This window comes from Miniopterus natalensis, chromosome 4, assembly GCF_054644295.1.
Source record: "Miniopterus natalensis isolate mMinNat1 chromosome 4, mMinNat1.hap1, whole genome shotgun sequence".
NCBI lineage: Eukaryota > Metazoa > Chordata > Mammalia > Chiroptera > Miniopteridae > Miniopterus > Miniopterus natalensis.
The window spans coordinates 77,928,396-77,952,516 of record NC_142084.1 but is presented as its reverse complement, the minus strand read 5'-3'; the positions used below and the strand labels follow the sequence as shown (position 1 = coordinate 77,952,516).

General features: G+C 45.1%; 2 protein-coding genes and 1 pseudogene across 3 annotated transcripts in view; 1 reads left to right on the top strand and 2 right to left on the bottom strand.

Annotated features, from left to right (window-relative positions):
• ELAVL1 (ELAV like RNA binding protein 1) overlaps positions 1-10,043 on the bottom strand; it is a 38,592-nt gene extending 28,549 nt beyond the window's left edge. For both annotated transcript variants that reach the window (XM_087816878.1, XM_087816879.1), the window contains exon 1: positions 9,955-10,043. The gene's annotated coding sequence lies outside the window, so the exon portion shown is untranslated. The remainder of the gene's footprint in view (positions 1-9,954) is intronic.
• Positions 10,044-10,276: 233 nt separating this feature from the next.
• CCL25 (C-C motif chemokine ligand 25) overlaps positions 10,277-24,121 on the top strand; it is a 28,159-nt gene continuing 14,314 nt past the window's right edge. The window contains exons 1-2 of the mRNA XM_016203484.2: positions 10,277-10,431; positions 10,974-11,123. The gene's annotated coding sequence lies outside the window, so the exon portion shown is untranslated. The remainder of the gene's footprint in view (positions 10,432-10,973; positions 11,124-24,121) is intronic.
• LOC107529903 (26S proteasome regulatory subunit 4 pseudogene) lies at positions 20,915-22,131 on the bottom strand (annotated as a pseudogene).

Below are 24,121 nucleotides of genomic sequence, written 5' to 3'. Positions count from 1 at the left end.
CACTCAACACCCATCCCCTCCGCCCCCTCCTCCACCCCCGGCCTAAAATACATCATCACTGAGAAAAGACCTTGCTGCCCACTATCCTGGAGGTCTCGGGGCAGTTCACCCACTTCTCCAGATCCCTACTGTGCAGCTCTGCTTTTAAGCTTTCAGGAGCATTCAGCCTTCTTTAAAAATAGTCTTGCCCTAGCCAGTTTGGCTCAGTAGCTAGAGCATCGGCCTGTGGACTGAAAGGTCCTGGGTTTGATTCCGGCCAAGGGCACATACCTCGGTTGCAGGCTCGATTCCCGGCCCGTTTGGGGGGCGTGTGGGAGGCAACCAATCAATGTGTTTTTCTCACTCTCCCTCTCTTCCACTCTCTCTTGAAAAGCAATGGAAAAAATATCCTCAGGTGAGGATTTGAAAAAAAAAAGCCTTGCCAGGGGCTACATAAAAACCTGAACATATCTCCTGCTTGGAGATTTCCCCTTTACCCCCAAATCAATGCTGAGAGAGAAACTGAGCATGGTTTCTTGTCTTGAACTTGCTTCAGACCATATATACATGCAACATTAGACCAATCTTCCAGCATTTCTTTTACTTATTTGAAAATGTTCTGTTCCCTGCTCTTTATAAAGTAGGTTGGCATCAAAAGCCATAAAATAGAGGTTAGAAAGTTAGACTTCATAAGGTTAAAAACTTAGTATGCCAAAAGGCATCAGAAACAGATAAGCAGCAGATGGAGAAAACACAGTTGACCTTAACACAGGATTGAAAGCTTGCAGGCTTTGGAATGCCTTTAGTGGACCCACACAGTTCAAACCCCTGTATAGTTCATAGGTCAACTATATTTTTATAATGTGGATTTTTGACTGCACAGGATATCAACACCCCTAATCCCCGTGTTGTTTAAGAATCAACTGTATTACTTAGATTAGTGGTTCTCACCCTGGGTGATTCTGCCCCCAGGGGACACTGGGCAATGTCTGAAGACTTTTCTGATTATCACAACTGGGGCGCAGGGGTGGGTTGTGTGTGTGTGTACAGGCTACTGGCATCTAGTGGGTAGAGGCCAGGGATGCTGTTAAACATTCCGCAAGGCACAGGACAGCCCCTATCACCGAGAACTATCCAGCCCAAAAATGTCAATACTGCCAAGGTTAAGAAAACTGCATTCAGAGAATCTACAAATTAGTAAGAAAAAAACAACATATCACTAACATACAAGTGGAAAAAGGATATGAACTGCAACTAATAGATGCCAGCAATTCAAATGGCTAGGAGGCTATGGAAAGAAGCTCAAGTTCATGAATAATGAAGGTAATGTGAAATAAAAAGAGATGCTACTTTCTGCCTGTCAGGTGGAATAAGTCCAGTTTAAAGGAGGAAATACCCTCATAACACCTTTGATATGAATGTGACATGGTACCACCTGTTTAATTCTCACCCAAGAACATTTTTTCCATTGCTTTTCAGACAGAGTGGAAGGGAGACAGAGAAACACTGATGTGAAAGAGACACATTGACTGGTTAACCTCTCACACTCGCCCCAACCGGTGCTGGGGATCAAGTCTGCAACCGAGGTATGTGCCCTTGACCAGAATCAAACCCGAGACCCTTCAGTCCGCAGGCCAATGCTCTAACCACTGAGCTAAACCGGCTAGGGCAATGGTACCACCTTTGTAAAGGATAACTTGGTTGTGCCTACCAAGATTTTTTATGTGAATGCTACCCTCCACCTCAGAACTGTAGGAATCTGTTCTAGGAAAATATACATGTGCTTCTGGGAAACATGAGCAGGGAACACATGACCCCCTGTTGGTAAAAGTAAAACACTGAATGTAATCTAAATATGTATTAATGAAGAATGGTTAGATAAATGCCATTTTTCAGTAGAAAGCACAAGACCGTCAGCATTAACAGGTTTAATTCTGAAAAACTCCATGAACCTGTTAAACTGTGTGTGGCCAGGAGACTTTGAGATCATTAGCTCAAGAGCAAACAAAAACATCTGCTGAAACCTGAACCAAAGTGCAAGAGTAAACTCTGAGAAATTAAAATGCACACTGAAGTTTGCTCCAAATATGATTCTAACATTTCTCTTCTTCTTTCCTCTTTTTTTCATCCCTCCCTCTCTTCACCCTTGTTCTGGGTTAGGTATCTACTTTTCTGCCTCTCCTTCACCTACCTTCATGGACGAACAGTAATTACCCCTTTCTCATTATCCAGAGAGGTGTGCAGTATCTTCTATGTCTGGTAAAAAGTAAACTTTCTAAAACAGTGGTTGGCCTGGGGGCCAATTTTGACCCACTACCTGTTTTTATAAGTAAAGTTTTATTGGCACACAGCTACTCTTGCTTGTTTATGTACTGTCTGTGACTGTTTTTGCCCTATAGCGATAGAGTCGAGTAGCTGTGACAGACCATACGGCCCACTAAGCTGAAAATATTTACTGTATGGCTCTTTATAGAAAAAGTGTGCTGACCTAGTTCTAAAACGTAAAAATAGAAAATTTCTAGGAGAAAATCTTTGTAACACTGGGTGAGGCAAAGATTTCTTAGATACCACACCAAAAATCCAATCCATTTAAAAGAAATTGATAAACTGGATACCATAAGAAATTTAAACTTTTGCTCTATGAAAAGACATTGCTAGGAAAATTGCAATCCACGCTGGAAGAAAATATTTGCAAATCACATATCTGCAAAAGTACTTGTAGCTAGAACATTTTATTTTTAACTGTCCAACCTTAATACAAAAACAACCCAATTTAAAAAATGGCAAAAGATGTGAACAGGCTGCACCAAAGATATATGGATAGCAAATAAACATGCTCAACATCATTAGTTATCAGGGAAATGCAAATTAAAACCACATTGAGATAAGAGATACCACTCTCCATCTAGAATGAGAATCGAGATACCATTACCCAATTTTAAAGGCTAAAACAAAATTAAACAAAAGCAAGCTAAACCTGAAACTAATATAGTATTGTATGTCAACTACATTTTAATAAAGTACTCACACAAAAGCAAGCAAACAACAACAAAACAGATAATATAAAGTTCTAGTGAGGATGTGAAGAAACCAGAACTTTCATACATTGCTGGTGAAAATGTAAAAATGTTACAGCCACTTTGGAAAACAGACTGGCAGTTTCTTACAGTTAAACATACACTTACCATATGACCCAATCCTATTCCTAGTCTTCACACAAGAGAAATGAAAGTCATGTTCATATAAAAACCTATACACAAATGTTTATGGTAGCTTTACTCATAACTGCCAAAAACTGGTACCCAAATGTTCTTCAAGCTGTTAGTGGAGAAACTATGGTACACCACACAATGGAATATTACTCAGCAATAAAACAGTACTAATTCATGCAACTTGTATGTATCTCAAAAACATTTTGCTGAGTGGCAGAAACTAGACCCTGCATGATTCCATTCTAGAAAAGGTAAAACCAGAGGGCTAGATCAGTGGTTGCCAGGGGCAGGAAGCAGGGGAAAAGAAGCAGGGGCTGCATAGGGGAAGCATGGAGGGAATAAGTATTTTCGATCCATGGCTGGGAATTCACGTATGTGGAGGGCCTACTTTGGCTACATGAAGATTTGACTGCACGAGTAGTTGGCACTCCTGAACCCCTCACTTCAAGGGTCAACTGTTTGTGTCTTGGCTGATGGAACCTTCTGATATCTTGATCATGGTGGTAGTAACTTGACTGCATTTGTCAAAACTCAAAAAGCTCTACACCAAAGAGAGCCAATTAAAAAATAAATTTCCAAATGTTTAAAAAATGCACCTTCTGCTTTGCAACCGTTCCCCAGCATGCTGGCTCCTCCTGATGCCCAGTTGGGGCTGAGTAGCCCCCTGCAGGCCCAGTTCTTGGTCAACTGACAAGTGAGAAACCAAAACCCCAAGAGCACAGTTTCTTGGTGCTTTGCAGTCACTCCACCCTGCTCTCTTGGTCCCTCCCCTGATCTGTTCCAAACCAGCTTCTGTCCCCACAAGCTCCAACCATAATCAGGCCTTCATTTCAACCTGACAATCAATGACTTCCAAGTTGTGGCCACCTCTCGCTGCATCAGCTAGTCTGGCCCCGTCTCCTCTCAGCGTGTTTCTCCATGTGAATGTCCTGGAGACCCCTCCAAGTCAGCACATCAGCCCCACCAAACTAGCTCCTCCCCTCCATGGTGTCATCACCCACAGAGGCTCAGAGGTTACATTATTTATGGTCAGGTATCACAGTTAGTAAGTGGCAGGGCCAAGCATGAAGCCTGTCACTACAGAGCAAGGATGAAACACAAGGCCCTTCATCTTGGGGCCGGCCTGCCGCTCCAGTCCTTACTCCCCCAGCATCTCACAGACCTACATGTACCCATGCCTCTGTCACAGCTCCTCCCTCCCTTTGCAGGATCTTCCGCCTCTCCATCATCTCCTCATTTATATTTAAATAGTCCCCCAGGACAATAGGTCGCTCTTGTTCTCAGTGCCCGAACACTATTGGTGTAAACCTTTATCACTGCATGAATCACTCTCACTCATAATTATTTGTTTTTCACCCATATCATTGGTGAGAACCTTGAGGCCCAGGGCTACAACACTGTCACCTAAGGATTGCCAGGCAAACCCAGGGTACCTACAAACTATAGGCGCACCACATAGGTACACACAGCAAAGAGGGGACAGACACTGGATCTCAACTCACTCAGGAATCATGTGTATTTGGTGCATTCTTTTACATTAAAGAAGGACAGTTGGAAATTGTCCTGACAATTTATTAATACATTCAGTATCTCTTTTAGAATCATCAAAAAGTCCCATTCCATCCCACAGAATCAAAGTCAATTGCAGGGAGCAGAAAGATAAATTTTGAGCTTATCAAAACAACTTCTGCTGATTTAAAAACGTTTCCAGTAACTGGATATATCATGGAGAAGTCCTGTTTGGATGATCTGTGGGTTTTCAGCCCCAATGCACTATTTTAAACAATCCTGGTTGTCTGTGTGACTTCAGCAATGTCGTTCACATCAGTAGTATACCTACTGCATGTATAAGGGAAAGATATGTATAGAAATGACATAAAAATATACATAAGTGGTACATACGTAAAGCAACAAGACTGGTTTCCATTGGGCACCCCTTAGAGTCTGTCTTATTTTATAGTTACAAAGCAGACTTTCTAAACTACTTAAGCAAGAACAAAACTAGAACAATCAAACATATCTGCAGGCTCACTCTTGACACTTCATACATCATATGGTGGGGCCTGGACTCAATTATTCCAGACGTAAAATTCTGAATTCTTCAGGGTAAAAGTCTTAGGAATGTAAGGTCCCCCAAGAAATACTCTGGTGTCAGGGGGGGGAAAAAAACTCCTGAATGTACCACCTAACCCAATTATAACTGGTATGATAGATGCTCAAGTGGACACAGTACATGTTTTCTTACTCTCTGCTTCCCACGGCCCATGGAAGGGAAAGCCACCTGGCTGGGGTAGCTCCAGCTAAGTCACAGCAAATCTATATCTGCCAGGCTGACACTCCTGGGGCAGAAGCAGACAGATCAGATGCAGCGCCAACCCTCAAGTTCAGGCCATTACCAGGCCACCTTCGTACTGCAAAAGCCTCTTGACCAGTCCGTCAACCCCTGTCTCTTCCCTAGTAAAGCAATCTTTGAAGATCAGCTCTTTTTTTTTCCTCTTTTTATTTATTTATTTATTTTTAAATATATCTTTATTGATTTCAGGGAGAGGAAAGGAGAGGGAGAGAGAGAGCTAGAAACATCAACGATGAGAGAGTCATTGATCGGCTGCAGCCCGCAACCCAGGCACGTGCCCTGACAGGGAATCGAACCCTGATCGCCTGGATCCTAGGTAAGATGCTTAACCGCTGAGCCACGCCCAGCTGGGCGAAGATCAGCTCTTGACTGTGCCTAGAAGCCCTCTTATCACCAGACCCCAGCATGCTTTTCTAGATGCTTATCTCCAAGTTCACCTTCTGACTCTCTGCCTGCCCAAACTGGTCCACTCAGGCTTCTGGACCTCCTTGTGCCCTCCTCTCTTATTCACTTGGGCCTCTGGCTGTACCTGGAAACTCCTGAACACACCTCTCTGATCACAATGACCAGTTTGGACATCAGTGCTTTCATCAAAACCAAAAACCAGACAATCACTTCTTTCCATACTCTTTCAATGCTGTCATGACCTGCTGCTTCAACCTTTTGTTGTTGAATCTCATACACCTATGTCTTTTCTCCCCAGCTAGGGTGGTGTAAGTTCCTTGAGGAGGCAATTTCTTCCACTTCTCCCCTTTCCCTGTAACACTGGACTAACAGTTGCATTTCATGTTTTCAGGCTACAACAGTGATCATGAACTTGGCCAATGTACATGGAGGCTCTCTAGGTTGAGTGGGGATAGACGATGATCATATCAGTGAGTCCCCCCAACACGTAGAAACACGGACACTGCTTTCTGTCACCTTCCCATTTCACTGTCTGTATACCTATGCACATGCATTCTACTTGAGTGATGTGCTTTACTGCTTATGTCCACATTCTAAACTGCTCCTTCTCTTACCTTCTCAATGTTCTCCTTAGTGACCAATGTTCATCTACCAGTCACTCAGGCAGAGAGAGACCTGGAATCACTCATCTCTTGCTCATGTCCCACATCTAAATACCCACTGAGTCGTCTGTCTTTTAGCTCTTCACTGCATCTCACACCCATCCCCTCTCTTTCCCTATCACTACAGTTCAGGGTCATATTCCCGATTTTTCTTATCTAAAGGAAAGGAATCACCTCCTAACTGATTAGCTGACCTTCAGCATCATCTCCCTCCAACTCTTCCTCCTGTGTACAAATTTGACTCCTTCAGTCTGTAGACTAAAACTGCCTAATGGACACCCTGGCGTGGCCTACAGGACAACACCCAAACACTCTGCACACCAGCCATGAGTTCTTTGGTCACTACTCATTTTGCCTTTCTTGCCCCTGAAGCACCAGACCCTACGTGGTTCCCTGAACAAACCTAAATGTTTCCACCTCCATACCTTTGCCAGTACTGTTCCTGCATTGTGCAAAGACATTCCCCAGGGACTTTACCTGGAGAGTTCATCCCCAGTACACATGCTCACTTCCTTCGGGAAGCACTCTGTGATTGGTTAGTGCCCTTTTCAGTGGTTTCACATCAACCATTTACAACCATCAATGCACTCACCAGGGTGGGCCAAAACGACTTACACATACGATGTAATCACCACTGCTTCCCCAGAGCCTTGCCCAGGGCCTGCAACACAGCAGTGGAGTAGGGAGAGTTGGTTAAAGGAGGGAAGCAAGACTTAATTCCCTCCCTAGGCTGGCTTCCTCCCATCTTCCCCTGACCCAAAGCCTCAGGTCGGCCTGGCTGCTTCACCACTGCCACCTAGGGGAGAAGTCAGCAACTGCACTTCTCTCACCATTCAGCATTTAATTTGATTCAATAAACTGAATGGATGAGGAGGACACAAACCAGGAACAGTTGATGCTGGTGTGGCAGTCAGATGCTTCAAATGGTGAATAAGCTCTAGTCTGGGCCACACAGCAAGAGGAAGAGATCTCTAGGTGGAGGAGAACAGCATTCTAGGCAGTGGGGGCAACAGGCAGAGAGAGGGTCCGAGTTTGTGCAGGTGAAATCAGAAAGGAAGGGTTTAGAATGTGCAAGATCTGGAATCTCAAACTTTAGCTTTTAAGTCACCTAAAGAGATTAAAAGAATTAACTTGTTTTTTCTGCCCAAAGACTTTTCATCAGGAGTGACATGATCAGAGCTGTGTTTTCGGCAACTCTTGCTAGAGTGTAGAAAAAGGATAAAAAATGGGAGGCGGCCCTGGCTGGTGTTGCTCAATGATTAGAGCATCAGTCTGAGCACCAAAGGGTCGCAGGTTCAAGTCCCAGTCAAGGGCACATACCTGGGTTGCAGGTTCAATCCCAGGCCCAGTCAGGGCACGTGCAGGAGGCAACTAATCCATGTGTCTCTTTCACATTGATGTTTCTGTTTCTCTCTCTCTTCCCTCTTCCCTCTTCCCTCTCTCTGTCCCTCCCTTCCACTCTCTCTAAAAATCAATGGAAAAGTATCCTCAGGTAAGGATTAAAAAAAAAAAAAAGGGACGCCGGGAGTGAGGGAAGCAACAAAGCAAGCATCAGGAAGATGCTATTTTCATAATTCTCTTTTTGCTGCCCCATGACTTCAGATTCAACACATCCATACTGAAATTCTGCCCCCTCAAAACCAGTGTTTCAACAAAAACATTATTTATCTCCAATTTTGAGATGTTTATATATTTCAGCCTCTTTGTGGATCCTGAAGTTGCAGAGTTTTATAATAGATCCCCATACAGGGCTTTGCACACAGAGATGCTCAATGACAACTGAATGGAATTCCTCTTGGGGTCCCCTGGATCTTTGTGATTATAAGAGCAGTAAAACCTTGTGGTTAAGAGTAATAAGAACTCTGAGTCAGAAGGCATCAGTTCAAATCCTGCTCCAGCCATTTTACAGTGTGAAGTTGGTCATATCAAGTGACCCATCTAAACCTCAGTTTCTTTGTCCCTGAAGTCAACACTGTAACAACACCTACCTCAAGGACTGGAGATAAATGTCTGTGAAGTGTCAAGCATAAAATAAATCCTCAATAAAAACTGTTGATGCTTTATAACATCATTCATTCAGTGCCGGCCACTCACAGGCCATGCACAATGCTAGGTGCTTTCCACACCCTTAAATCTGCACAGCAATATTCTTGTCAATCCTATTTTATAGATAAGAAAATCTAAGGCCCCCACAGATGAGTCTGTTGAAGGTCTTGGGAGCTTTGACTCTCAAGATGAGGCTGGAGGAAACTTTAGTGGAAGATTATTTAGTCCAGTAGTGGTTCTCACACGTGAGTGAATGTGTGTGTGAGAGAGACAGAGAAAGACAGACTTTTGGCACTGTGAAGACATTTTTATATTCATGTGTGTGTGTGTGGGGGGGGGTTATCTAGTGGATAGAGACCAGGAATGCTATTCAACATTCTACAATGCAGAGGACAGCCAAAATCAAGGATGATCAGACCCAAAATGTCAGTTGTGCCAAGGTTGAGAAACCCTTCTCCTGTACAATCATCCTCCCCATCTTCCCACTTCTGGAGCATTGGCCATCTGGATCCCACATGAACACTTTGGGTAAGGGGGTTCTATCCCTCCAGCTGCAGTGCAAGCAGAAGTTCTTCCCCACCTGCTGTGCACACAGTAGGTTTTAAACCCATCTTAATAAGCCTAGCAGCAGAGGACTCCAGAAAAGGAAGCAAGAGTATCCATCCCCCATTGTTCAACTGCCTGCAGTTTGTCTTTTCCACACACATACACGCACACGCACACACACACACACATTGTACAAATCCAAATGTCCCCCGCCGCCAAAACAGCTTTGTTAGAGATGGCATTCCAAAAATACATACTTTTCTAAGGCTCCCAAAACGTACTAAAGGTTTTACACACTTCTCAAAGGAACTCGGATCAGCCGCGGTCCCCTGACAATGACCACAAAAGAATCTGCTGGATTTCCAGGGTACAGAGCCCGTGGGCCGTGACCTCTGTGTGCTGAAGGAGCTCACCCCACTCCCTCGCCTCTGGCTTCGCTCTCTCGCCCCCGGATCCCTGGCTTCCAAGACTACCCAGGCCCCGGTCGTGGAGCCCGGCCCGCAGGCGCGTGCCCACGCTGGGTCCCCCTCTCCCGCTCCTCGCGGCGGCCGAGGAATCCGGCCTGGGGCCGGTCGCCGGCGCCCTCACCGGCCGGCACCCGCCCGCCCGCCGCAGACGCGCGCGTCTCCTCCCTGCCCTGCGCGGCCTGGGCCTCGGCCGGTGCAGGCCCGTGGGCGCCCGCGGCCCGGCCAGGCGAGCTCTGGCCTGCCGCGGCCTACCCAGTCCAACACCACTGAAGGCCCCGTCTCACCTGGACGCGGACGGGCGGGCCCAGGACTGCTCCGAGGCGGGCGAGCGGCGGCGGCGCGGCGCTAACGGCTCCGCTCGGCCTCGCTAGCGGTGGTGGCGGCAGCGGCTACGGCGACGGAGGCGGCGGCGGCAGCTCCTCCTCAGCGCGCACGACCCGCTCCGGCCCGCGGCCCGGACACGCCCCCCCGGCGCGTGCACCCATTGGCCGGTGTTCGCCAAGGCGCGCTTCTCATTGGCCAGCGTGGCTGTCGAGGCTCCCGGGGCGCGCGGTGGAGGCGGGACTTCCGTTCGGCGCTGCCTACGAAGGGCTCGAAAGCAAGCGAGACCCGGGTGGCCGGTGATGGCTGCGGGGTGGTCCAGATTGGGCCCGGCTCACCGTGGCGGACTGAAGGCGGTGGTGGAGAAGCCACGCACCTTGTCGAGCGTAGATTGTGTGCCCGCCCTGTCTGTCCTGTCGACGCCGTCACCGCCCTACAAGGTAGGAATAGTCAGTGCGCCTGGGCTATGGGGTCAGAACCCGGGTTCGAATCTCGGCTGCGACGTTTCTGCACTACGGACGGCTTGACAGGGCCTGCGGTAACTCGCTGGACCACAGTTTTCTTATCTGGTGTGGTGTGGAGGCGGGGCATGGGACGTGGTAGGCGTTTCAACAGTGTTGACTATTAGAGCCGCCTGGGTTCCCAGAAGCTCAGCCTAACATTCATTCATTAAAATGTTATTGAGCATCTACTGTGTGCCAGTCACTGTATGGGCAGTGAACAGACAAAAATACCTGCCCTTATTGGGCTCGCGTTTTAGGCCAGCGCTGTCCAGTAGAAATAAATGTAAGGAAGCCACAAATGTTGGCCACATGCATGATTTAAATTTTCTAGTAGCCATGTTAAAGGTGATGTTAATTTTAATAATGTGTTTTGTTTAACCCATCTTATATCCAGAATGTTATTTTAACGTGTAACCAATATAAAAATTTATGAGATCTTTTACTTTTTCCCCCCTTCACACGTCTTTGAACACTCACAGCCCATCTGAAGTTGGATTGGCTACATCTCAAGGGCTCAACAGCCACACGTTGCCAGTGGCTACTGTGTTTGACGGTGCAGTGCTATATGTGGAGGCAGAAAAGAAATCAAGGGATTCCACATCAAGTGGTGAAAAGTGGTAAAAAGAAAAGTAAGTAGGGGAAAGGGCAGGGGAAATGTGGGGGTAGCAATATGAAAGAGAGTGGTCAGGAAGGTTGAGAAGATTGCATTTGCAGAATGCCTGGAAGGAGTTGAGAAGACTGAACAAAGAATTATGCCATTCATTGTTTAATGCAGTATTGGTCCAGTAGGACTTCCTGTGCTGATGGGCATATGTTTTATCGGCACTAATTTAGTAGCTACTAGCTCCATGTGGCTTTTGGTCACTTGACATATAGCTGGTGCCACAAAAGAACTGAAATTTTAATATATTTAATTGAAATTTAAATAGTCACAATAGCACCAGTGGCTTCCACAGCAGATGACATAGATTTGGGGAATGGTGGCAAGTGCTTTGAGCTGAGTGTGTGTATTGCGTTCTAAATGCTTTTGTAGGTTCTCCTGTGTAATTCTTGTAATATCTCTGTGAGAAGGGAGCACTAATGGTTGTCACCATGAAGAATGAACTCCTTCATTCATTTATACTTTATTGTTGGCATTAATAGACTATTTTTTAGAGAACAGTTTTAGATTTACAGAAATACTGCAAAGAAGGTACAGAGTTACATTTTCCCACACCCAGTTTCCCCTATTAGTTACATCTTTTGTTAGTATGATACATTTGTTACAATTAATGAACCAAATTGATACATTATTATCAACCAAAGTTCATAGTTAATTTAATTATTTAATAGCCTTTGTTTTCACTTAGTGTCCTTTTTCTCTGCCAGAATCCCATCCAGGATACCGCATTACATCTAGTTGTTTCCCCAGTGGTTCCCCCCCCTTCTCTTTTTAAAAAAATATACTTGATATAACATTGTATTAGTTTTAGTTGTGCAATGTAATGATTTGATATATGTATATATTGCAAAATAATCACCACAGTGAGTTTAGTTAACATCCATTACCATGCCTAGTTACAAATTTTTTGTTTTTGTGATGAGAACTTTTTTTTTTTTTTTTTTTGTGATGAGAACTTTTAAGGTCTATTCTCTTATTTGTCCTGTCTCTTTAGGCTCCTCTTGGCTGTGGCAGATTCTCAGACTTTCCATGTTTTTGATGACCTTGACAGTTTTGAGAACTGGTCAGATATTTTGTAGGACTGCCCTCTATTGGAATTTGTCTGATGTTTTCCTCATGATAAGACTGGGATGATGGGTTTCGGGGAGGAAAACCACAGAGGTAAAGTGGTCATCTCATCACATCCTATCAAGGGCACAGGCTGTCAACATTATCTTTGCCTGTTGATGTTGGCTTTGATCACCTGGCTGGTGAACTATCCATCAGGTTTCTCCACTGTAAACTCACCGCCCTCCTCTGCCCCCCCATTCCTTACTGTATACTTTGGAAGGAAGTCACTATGTGCCCACATTTGAAGAACAGAGAATTATATTCCCCCTCCTTAAAGGTGGATCCCTACATAAATTATTTAGAATTCTTCTGCATGGGAGATTTCTCTTTTCTCCCCCACTTATAGATTTATTCAATCATTTAATTATATCAGTATGGCCTCCTGGATATTTTATACTCTGGGTTTTAACCTAATACTACTTTATTTTATTGCTCAAATTGTTTTGACTTTAGCCATTGGGATCTCTTCCATTTGGCTCCTGTGACGCTTTGACACATTCCCATCAGTGTGTTTTGGCTTTTTCATTTTGCTTTCTTTGGAGCACTTTCTTATTCTCTGGTACTATAAGATGCTCGTTTAATGTATTTCCTGCCTCAGTTCTAGAATCAGCCATTTGTTTGAGCCTGGTTCCCTTTATTAGACAATGGTGTTAGAAACCAAGATGTTAGCACTAGGAGTGCTTGTTGGTACAGGGGTGTTGTTTCTTTTAGGTCATTAATCCTTTTTAATTGCCTACAATGAACCCAGTACAAGTGCTCAGCGCTGGGGATACAACAGTGACCATGCCAGATACCGCACCTGCCCCGCAAGTGACAACTTGTGGGGACCAGCTTAAGAGGGCAGCTTCAACACCGACTAGCCCTTTTCAGAAAGTTTATGCTGGTCATGCTGTGATGGGCAGAATAACAGTGCCCCAAAGATGTCCATGTCCTAATCTCTTGGAACTTGTGACTATGTTACCTTACCTAGCAAAAGCAACTTTGCAGATCGGATTAAATTAAGTATCTGGAGATGGGGAGATTACCTGCATGAAACCCGTGTCATCACAAGGGTTCTTATAAGAGGGAGGCAGGAAGGTCAGAGTCACGGAAGGAGATGTGACAATGGAAGACACTGACATCAAGAAGTTAGTGATGTCGTCGTTTTGACGATGGAGGAAAGGACCACCAGCCACAAATTGCAGGCAGCGTTTAGAAAGCAGCTGGAAAAGGCAAGGAAACACATTCTTTCCTAGAACCTCCAGAAGGACTGTAGTCCTGCCAACACCTTGATTTTAGCCTAGTAAGACCAATTTCTGGCTTCTGACCTGATGTGATGGAAAACCATGACATCTGAACCATTTATAGGGCCCCATATGTGGGTGGGGTTATTTTGTGGACATAAGAAATGGGTTTGCTCCGCAAGCTTGACTCAGAGGTTGAGTATTGATCTATGATCCAGGAGATCAAGGTTCGATTCCGGGTCAGGGCACATGCCCTGGTTGCGGGCTCGATCCCCAGTGGGTGGCGTGCAGGAGGCAGCAGATCAATGACTTTCTCATTGATGTTTCTATCTCTCCCTGTTTCTTCCTCTCTCTGGAATCAATAAAGACATATTTTTTAAAAAAAGGAAAAAAAAATGGGTTTAAATCCCTAACAGAGCTGAGGCATCAAAGTGTAATGCTCATTCTGAGAACAGAAGCTTGGCAGACCCAAACAAGCCCAAAGAATCTTCTGGCGCTCTAGCTCTTTGGGGGCCCTACTTCAATCTGATTCCTCAAGTGCCAAGTATGTCAGTCTTATAGAAAACCAGGAAGCTTTATTTTTTCTTCTGCAGCTGAGTTTATTTTCAGGTTAGCAACAGTTTGGAATTCAATGTCCCTGATTAGTTCAGAACTGGAAGTACGACAGTAGTGGCTCCTTCAGGGCATGGGTCACCTGTGGTTCCTATTTCTGACCCAGAAAGCCCAGCCCTGGAGGGGTGCAGCAATGCAGGGTTTCCCTTCAGGAACTGATGTGCTGATAACTTCCCTAAGCTTCGGGGAAGTTTTGCTTGTTTGTAAAAGGCAGGTGGCACTGCCACCTCAGGAACACAAGTAAAGCAGGCACTGAGCAGAACATCTAACACACCAAGGCTGCTGTTGTATCAACAGGCCCATAAAAAAAGTTCTGTGGTTAGTGCCCCAGAGAGTGGGAAGAGCTCTGCTTCTTGACTTAGAATCATAGCTTCTTTCCCCCCTATTGCTTGGGAGTGGAAGGGAGAGAGAGATCGAGCCTACAACGGAGGTATGTGCCCTTGGCTGGAATCGAGCCTGAAACCCTTTAGTCCCTGGGCCGATGCTCTAACCACTGAGACAAACCGGCTAGAGTGAATCAGGGCTTCTTGAACCCCACCTCCTGAGATAACGTGTTATACTGACCTGAGCAAGTTTGGCAAGTTTTGTTTTTCAGAATTATCTTTCTGGATCTGACCCATTACCCTTTGATTCCGGTATCTTTCTGGCAAGAACAGCAGTGGGCATTTTATCTCCCATAGGGTCAAAGATTAGAAAAGGCTTCACAGCTCTGATTCCCAGGGTCAGAGTGGCCTGGCTGCTCCTGTTGTCCCAGAGCAATATGGATGGTGATCACTTTCCCTTCCAGGTGTTGTCACATTCCCACACTCCTCATTCCTACCAGTAACTCATAGTAGCCAGTGTCACTTTTAAAAAAAAAAATAAATCTTTATTGATTTCAGAGAGAGGAAGGGAGAGGGAGAGAGAGATAGAAACATCAATGATGAGAAAGTCGTCATCGATCAGCTGCCTCCTGCACGCCCCCGACTGGGGATCGAGCCAGCAACCTAGGCATGTGCCCTGACTGGGAATCAAACCCCGATTGCCTGGATCCTAGATTGACGCTCAACCGCTGAACCACGCCTGACCGGGCTCACTTTTTTTTAAGATTTTTTTTTTAATCCAACTGTTCTTTTTCATGCCATACAAGTTCTCTTTCTTGCTTTATCTCTAAATATTTTATATGTATTTGTTGGGTTTTATGCAGTGCTTAAAAAAATTTTTTTTAAAGCAGAAATTTAATGGTTTCTAGTACATTCACAAAGTTGTGCAAACATCACCACTGTATCACTCCAGAACATTGTTATCACCTCCCAAAAGAAACCCCAACCCTTAAGCAGTCACCTGCTTGCCCCTGGCAACTGCTAATCTTTCTGACTCCATGGATATGCTTCTTCTGATCACTTTATATAAATGAGATCATATAATATGTTCCCCTTTGTGTCTGGTTTCTTTCACTGAGCATAATGAGCACTTTTCCCCCCAATTTTTTCTTGATAAATGAGATGGAGGCTTCATGCTTATCAGTCATTGACAGGTGTTCAGTTTGCTGTGCAATTCTCCAGCCTTGCTCCTGGTCCAGCATCCCATGGGAAACAGGCCAGGGGCCCACAGATTTGCCAGCTCTCCCTTAGAGGGGCCTCTCACCTGCCCCCAATGTGCCAGGGCAGGAACACCAAGGATGGGTGCTCCCATTCCTGGCTTCTGCCCAACCCTGGCAACTCCCATACTCCATGTATCACAAAACTCTCAAACCTCCCAGCTCCTCAGATTGAAGATCCAAAATCACAGCCAGCAGCACTACTTGGAGCCTCCAGGCATACTAAACTCTGATCATGTGTAGCGAGTTTTCCAAGATGAACAAGCCAGGTGTTATCAGTCTACTGAAAGCTCACACAAGTTGATAAGAAAGAACCAACGGAGCAAAGATCAGAAACATACTTCACAGGTTGGGGAAGAGAGTCAGCAAACATCAGTGTCTGCACAGAGTTGTCACAGTGGGGCCATAAGTGGGGGCTGGTCAAGGAGAAGATCATTGCAGTGCTGCCAGGACCCCAACACCAGCTTTCCGGGGGGAAGGTCATGTTCATCCAAAAGACCCTGTGGAAGATACTTACCAGTAAATGAAAGGGCTCATAGTCTCACCTTGTGATTATACCACTAAAAATTATCCTGCACCACCCAGGAAAAGGCTGTCCAAAGGAAGATGTTTCTTACTGTCTTTAATGAGGTAACCTTGGGTTGGCAACAGTCTAAACACCCAGCAATGAAGCTGGCTTGGTGAATTGTTCATCCACTAAAAATGACAGTAGGAGGCCTGTAACTATACCAAGTAAGAGTAGCTCCCTGGGCTGAGCTCTGTGGATACAGTTTAATCTTCATGGTGAGCCTGTGAATTGGGTCTATTAGCCTCATTTTACAGAAGGATTAAGTGGACCCGAGGTCACACACTCCTAGAAGAGGGGCAGAAAGGGGCCAAGGGCCAGGATCAATGGAGCTCAGAACTCATGCATGGAACCTTGATGCCAAAGTGCTCATGATTTAAGAGATAAGTGCAGGGTACAGAGTTGCACCTACCTTCTGCAGGGTCTTCTACCTATGGCTAGAAGAGTGGCGGGGTGGGGGGAGCAGAGAAAGGAAAGGGATGGGCCAGCACTGAGGGAGACCCAGCCCCAAAGCCAATGGGCAGGAGAAAAGACTAAGCAGGATGTGGATAAGAAGTGGTGGGGGCCTGGGAGAGAGGAGGCACCAGGGGGTAAGGTTTACATGGACCACTCAGAAGGACAGCACAGCCTGGTGGGAGTCATTTGTCTGTGGTGGCATCTGTGGGGTGTGACTTCCAATCCCCCACCTAACCAGGGCCCAGTGGCTTAAGATGCTTGAGTTGGAGGGAAGGGGATAGCCTCAGTAGTGCAGTTAAAGTGATAGCTTCAGATCCACATGGGAGAGGGAAAATACTAAGGCTGTGGAGAAAATGTTTGTCTTCATCTTTTTTCCCTCCCACATTCCTAAGATGTGCTGCCATCTTACTCAGGTGCATCTTGGGTATACAAGTTCAATAGGGATGTCATAGCAAAGCACAGACTGGGTGGCTTATGAACAACAGAAATTTAGCCTCTCACAGTTCTGGAGATGAGAAGTCCAAGATCAAGATGTTGGCAGGGTTGGTTCCTTCTGATGCCTCCTTTCTTGGTGTGTAGATGGTCTTCCCTCTGTGGGTGTCTGTGTCCCAATTTCCCCTTTTTATGAGGACACCAGTCATGTTGGATCAGGGCCCACCCTAATGACCAAATTTTAACTTGATCACCTCTTAAAGGCCCAGTTTCTAAATACCGTCATGTTCTGAGTCCTGGGGTTTAGGTCTTCGATATACAAATTAGGGGAACACACAATGCAGCCCATACCTAACACTGTGGGAACATGTGATTCTGCTACAGCCCACTGGGTATCGGCAGGGGTGGGCAGGAGAGCTCAGGTGACCCTGGTCACCCAAGGGCACTACCCAGTCTTCCACAGGTCAAGGAGCCAAGATTCTGAGGTTTGGACATCCCGTTCTCTTGCAGATGGGGCTGACACTGGGCCTCAGCAGGAGGATAGTACCATACATCAAGTGCTTGCACTCAGGGAGGGCCTACATGAAAATGCACAGAGGCTGGTCAAGCAACTACAAGCAGCACAGGGGCAGTGGGGGAGAAATTCAGGAGCCAGTAGTAGGCAGGATAGGTCATCCCCTAGACCAGCCCTCCCAACCCCAGGAGCAGGGTTTTTCCTGGGTTCACCCCCAGGGAAGTACCACTGGACACATGCTCACTTTCCTCCTCCTCTCTGAGTTGTTGCACCAGGGCTTTCTCTACCCAGATCCCTGCTGCTCTCCTTCCCCAGCCAATACCTCTTGTTCCTTCCTCCAGAAATTTAGCTATTCTGCTCCCACTGAGAGATAAGGTACACCCAGTATAGGGAGGGGCTGGTTTTTGGTTAAGTGGCTAGCCAGCGTGAACCCTGCTCTCCCCAACTGCAGTGAGTTCCTTGAGGGGACAGCTGGGTCCTGTCCACTTTTGCATCCCCAGCTCAAAGCACAGGGCCAATAGGCATCAAAAGTTTGCTGACCAAATGGACAAGCAGCGGAAACTTGCAGGAGCCAATGGCAGTAAGACACTAGCCAGGGTTTATTACATCCTGGCAAAGCCTACCCTGTCCCCCCTTACACGCACTGGGTTAGGCCACCCAAGCTGGGGTACCTTCCATGGTGAGTGAGATGGGCACCCTACCCCTGCCCTGGCCCAAGGAGGATGTGTCCAACTCCAGGGGCATCACTGACAGGAGCACTGTAGAGTGGCAGCAACAAAGAGCTGAAGGGGGGAATGCCCCAACCCCAGTCACCCCTTCCTACTCTCAAGCGCCCTCTCACCTGCTGCCCCATGAATGAAGTAGCTTATTCCCCACCCAGTGACCAGCACAGTCTCAATAGATGTCAGCACACCATCTGCCTCACTCACCTTCCCAGTGCAGGGACCCAGAGGCCAGAGCAGGTCAGGCCCAGAGTATGGGTGGTGGGGAGGAAACACTGCTCTTGGATCCATCTTCCTGGGGCCCAGGTCAGGCCCAGCCTTTATATTTCAGAGGTAGAAGCTCCACAAAGGCAGGCCAAGAGTCACTAGAAATAGCTTTCCCAAGAAAGGCAGGATAAGAGCAGAAAAGCTAAAGGTCACTGAGAGGAAACGCTACACGGGGGAGTGGGGAAGTCCCTCTGGGTCTGGAGAAAGAGGCAGAAAGCAACTGTAAGCAGGGCTTCTCACTCTCAATGCCACTGACCTTTGGGCAGGAGGATTCTTTGTGGTTGGGATAGTATTATGCATTGTAGGATATTTAGCAGCATCTCTGGCCACCCCTCCCTAGCTATGACAGCCAAATATCTCCACACATTGCCAGGTATCCCCTGGGGGCAAAATTAACCCACGGGAGAACCCCTGCTTTGCAGAGCCAAACCTGAAAAGAGCGGGTGCTTCCTTGTCCTGGCCCTTGTGCTGGTCCTTGTGCTGATGTTAATAGCCTTCAGGTCATATCCATTCAGGTATTCAGGGAGTCTCCTGTTTTATGTGCTTTGTTTCCTCTGCCTGGAATTTTCCGTACCCTGACCCCAAACCCCACCTGCCATCTTCCAGAACTAAGCCCACACATTACTTCCCCCAAAGGTTATTCCATGAGTCCCCATCTTAGAAACGTGGCCCCCATGGATGCCTTGGTAAGCTGAATAATGCTCCCCTACCCTCCCCCCTCCCAACAGATATTCATGTTCTGATCCCCAAGAGCTTGGGAATATGACCTTGCAGGTGTGGTTAAATTAAGGCTATGGAGATGGGGAGATTTTCTAGGTGGATTATCTAGGTGGGCCCAGTGTTATCACAAGAGTCCTTATGAGATGGAGGCAGGAGGGTTCAGGTTAGAGGAGATGTGAGGATGGAAGCAGAGTCAGAAAGTTTAGATGTTACACTGCAGGCTTTGAAGGCAGAGAAAATGGCTGTGAGCTAAGGCACGCAGATGGCCTCTAGAAGCTGGAAAAGGCATGGACATGGATTACCATTTAGAGTCTACAGAAAGAAGACAGCCCTGCCAACACCTCAATTATAAGACTTCTGCCCAGAAGGACTATAAGATAATAAATTTGTGGTATTTTAAGCTACTAAAGTTACAGCAAACTCAGGGAATTCATATAGGCATCTACTCTGAAACCTGAGTCAGGGAGAGCTACTGGGTGGTCGGGCTGGCACTTGCCTCTTTTGGCATGAACTGTTGTGCACAGCAGTGCTGTCTGTCTCCCACTAGGTGGGGAAGACTCAATGTACAAAAGTTAAAGGTCAGGGCTTGAGCAGATCAGACTTTATCAGGCTTAGAACACTGAGAAAGAGAAGCAGACAAAATTTTTTTAAAGTTGTGCTTATAAAGACCAAAAAGCCCCAATTGTTGCTTCACATAGATGACTTTGAAAGGCTTCCCACATTCAACATGAACTGAGCCAATTCCTTTTTTCCCCTCTCTAAGGCATCTTTGATTTTTATAGCCAACGTTAAAGGGAAAATGAGTTTTTTGTTGCATAAGTTCACTGTCAAATGGACACATAGTCTATGAAGCATCTTCAGCCTTTTCACCAGTAGTTAAAATGCCAAAGGAGGGTTTGTGTGGTCTCTGCCTGATCCCAGAGAAAGAGACCAGGAACAAAACCTTGAGAAGATGTCCTTGTCTCAAATTTGATGAAAAGTTTGTGTGTAGGAAGAGTAAGACACAAAGGGGTTGTGTCTCTGAAACAGTGAAGGTGAGGGCCTAGTGGAAGAAATGGCCAGAGAGGCTGAGGGGCAGCTGTTAGGTTTCAATCTAGAACCAGTACAGGAATTCAGAAGTGGGAGGTGACAGGGAAGGGATGTGTGGTAGGGAGTAAGGCAAGAAGGGATCAGAGATGCTGGGTTTCTCTGGGTTGGGGAGACTTGAGAACTATTCTTGGCATTTATCCATTGCCAAAGGGGGTGGCTGTGGATAATAGGTGGTGAGAGAATAGTGGTAATGAGCATATTAATCATATTTGTGTGTTGTGGGGGTTTTTTGTTTGTTTTGTTTTTGTTTTTGTGTTTTTTCAGAAAGAGCACACTTTATTGGGAAGAGAGCACTACATGATGGGCATCCTACATATCATGCTGAGAAAGGTACACAGTACCCAGGATGTCTTGCTAATGAAGATCAACTGGAACATGGACTCATCTGGGCAACTTTCCCAACCTCATCCCTCCAACCTCCAAAGGCTCAAAGCACTCCCTACCATTTCCTTGAAGGCAACCATGGTTTGCTAGAGATAAAGCCCCTCAGGGATGCTTTCTCGTTTTTGATAAATAACATTTTCTTTAGATTTTTTTGAAGTCTTCATTTGTTACTTTTATTCTACGTCTCTCAAGGCCATCAGACGAGCTTTTGTACAGATTGCCTTGATGTCAGTCCCAGATAAATCATCCTTAGCCATGATCAGGTAGTCCAGTATCACAACATCAGCCAGCATCATTCTGATTGTGTGGATCTGAAAGATATGCTTCTTGGTCTTTTCATGAAGCAGAGGGAACTCGATCTTCCTGGTCTGGTCTGATAAGCGCCGGATCTAAGGTTTCTATTTAGTTTGTGGCCATGAAAATGTTTATATCTCCCTTTAAATCAAATCCATCCAACTCCCCAACAGTTCCAACTGTTCCAACATTGTTCACTGAATTTCTCTCTCACCACTGGAATCTGAGTCATATCTTTTTGTCCCAATGGCATCAATTTCATCAATTAACACAATGGATGGTGTATGCTCTTCAGCAACTTGAAACAACTCTGGAATGACTTTAGGCCCATTGCCTAGGTACTTCTGAATAAGTTCAGAGCCAGCCACTCTCAAGAAAGTGGCTGAAGCTACTGCTTTGGCGAATAAGGTTTTACTTGTGCCAGGTGGACCATAGATAATGACCCCTGTAGGAGGCTTAAACCTACCTTTTCATAATATTCAAGGTGAGTGAGAGGAAGTTTCAGATTCCTTAATTTCCTGGTTTAGTTGTCCCAACACCCCAATGTCAGCATAGGTCTCCTGTGTGGCCTTTTCCACCTTTATTACTGTGGCCAAGGCATCAGTGTCATCCATCAGCACCCCTATCATGGCACGCACCTTGTGGTTAAGCAGGGCAGAGCAGCCTGGTTTTAGCAGATCCTTGTCTACAAATGAAAGAATGTTGACAAAGTATCTGAGTCCACAAATGTAGACACTGTGGCATGATTGTCATCAATGATCTCTTCTAAGGTTCCTACTGACATTGGGGTCCCCCTCAATTCATCTACCTTTGATCTTTCCTCCTCTTGCTTTTCTTCTAAAGCTTTCATTTGTCCTTGATTTCTAATGAATTCCTCCATGAGAAGATACTGTTTAATTCTAACTTCAATAATTTTAACCGGCACTGAGTGTGAGGTATCACCAGTGGCAGTTTGCTTTTGTTTTCTTCTTCTTTTCCCCACTTTAGGTGGTACGGGAGGTTCTTTTTTTTTTTTTTCTCCTCACCCCAAGATATGCATATTGATTTTAGAGAAAGGGAGAGGGGGAGAGAGAGGGAGAAAGAAGGGAACATTGATGTGAGAGAGAACATCAATTGGGTGCCTTCCGTAAGTGCCCCAACTGGGGATCAAACCCACAACCTAGGTATGTGCCCTGACTGGGAATCAAACCTGAAACCTTTCTGTATACAAGACAATGCTTCAACCAACTAAGCCACACTGGCCAGGGCAGGAGGTTCATGTTTCTTTTTCTTGTCATCCTTCTTGCCACTTGTAAGACCATGACCACCACTCTGACTTTGACCCATCTTGACTCAGTTGCTCAATCATGTTTTTTACTTTCAGTATTTTATGTTTCTCTGACATCTTGGGACCTTGCTGTTGCTATTTGGGATCTTTTGGGGTTACATACAAAATTTTGAAACATTTGTTCTAGTTCTGTGAAATGGTATCTTGATAGGAATTGCGTTGAATCTGTAGATTGCTTTGGGTAGTATGGAAATTTTGATGATGTTAATTCTTCTGATCCATGAACACAGTATATGCTTCCACTTATTTGTATCTTCCTCAATTTCTTTCTTCAGTGTCTTATAATTTTCTGAGTACAGGTCTTTTACATTCTTGGTTAAATTTATTCCTAGGTATTTTATTCTTTTGGAGCAATTGTGAATGGGATTGTTTTTTTAGTTTCCCTTTCTAATAGTTCATTACTGGTATATAAAAGTGCAACTGATTTCTGGATATTTATTTTGTATCCTGCTACTTTATTGAATTAATTTATCAGTTCTAGTACTTTTTTGGTGGAGTCTCTATAGTTCTCCATGTACAATATCATGTCATCTGCAAATAATGACAGTTTTACTACTTTCCAATTTGGATGCCTTTTATTTCTTCTTGTTTTCTGATTGATGTGGCTAGGCTTTCCAGTACTATGTTGAATAAGAGTGGTGAAAGTGGACATCCCTGTCTTGTTCCCAATCTTAAGAGGACGCTTGTAATTTTTGCCTATTGAGTATGCCACTGGGTGTTGGTTTGTCATATGTGGCCTTTATTATGTTGAGGTATGTTCCCTCTAGTCCCACTTTGATGAGAGTTTTTATCATAAATGGGTGCTGGATTTTATCAAATGCTTTTTCTGCATCTATTGATGTGATCATGTGGTTTTTATCCCTCAGTTTATTATGTGATGTATCACGTTTATTGTTTTGCAGATGTTGTATCAACCTTGCATCCCCAGAATAAATCCCACTTGATCATGTTATGTGACCTTTTTAATATATTGCTGGATTTGGTTTACTAATATTTTGTTGAGGATTTTAGCATCTGTATTCATCAGGGATATTGGCCTATAATTTTCTTTCTTTGCCGTGCCTTTATCTGGTTTTGGAATTAGGGTAATGCTGGCCTCATAAAATGAGCTTTGGTGTCTTCCCTCCTCTTGAATTTTCTGGAATAGTTTGAGGATAGGTGTTAGTTCTTCTTTTAATGTTTGATAAAATTCACCTGTAAAGCCATCCAGTCAAAGCTTTTGTTTGTTGGGAGTTTTTTTATTACTGTTTCAATTTCAGTAGTTATAACCTGTCTGTTCAGATGCTGTGATTCTTCCTGATTTAGTTTGGGAACATTGTAGTTTCTAGGTATTTATCCATTTCTTCCAGGTTGTCCAATTTGTTGGCATATAGTTTTCATAATATTTTCTTACAGTCCTTTGTATTTCTTTGGTGTCGGTTCTTACTTCTCTTTCATTTCTGATTTTACTTATTTGGGTCCTCTCTTTATTTTTCTTGATGAGTCTGGTTGAAGGTTTGTCAGTCTTGTTTATCTTTTCAAAGAATCAGCTCTTGGTTTCATTGATTTTTTTGTATTGTTTTTTAAGACTATTTCATTTATTTCTGCTCTGATCTTTATTATGTCCTTCCTTCTACTGACTCTGGGCTTTGTTTATTGTTCTTTTTCAAGTACCTTTAAGTGTTAAGTTGAA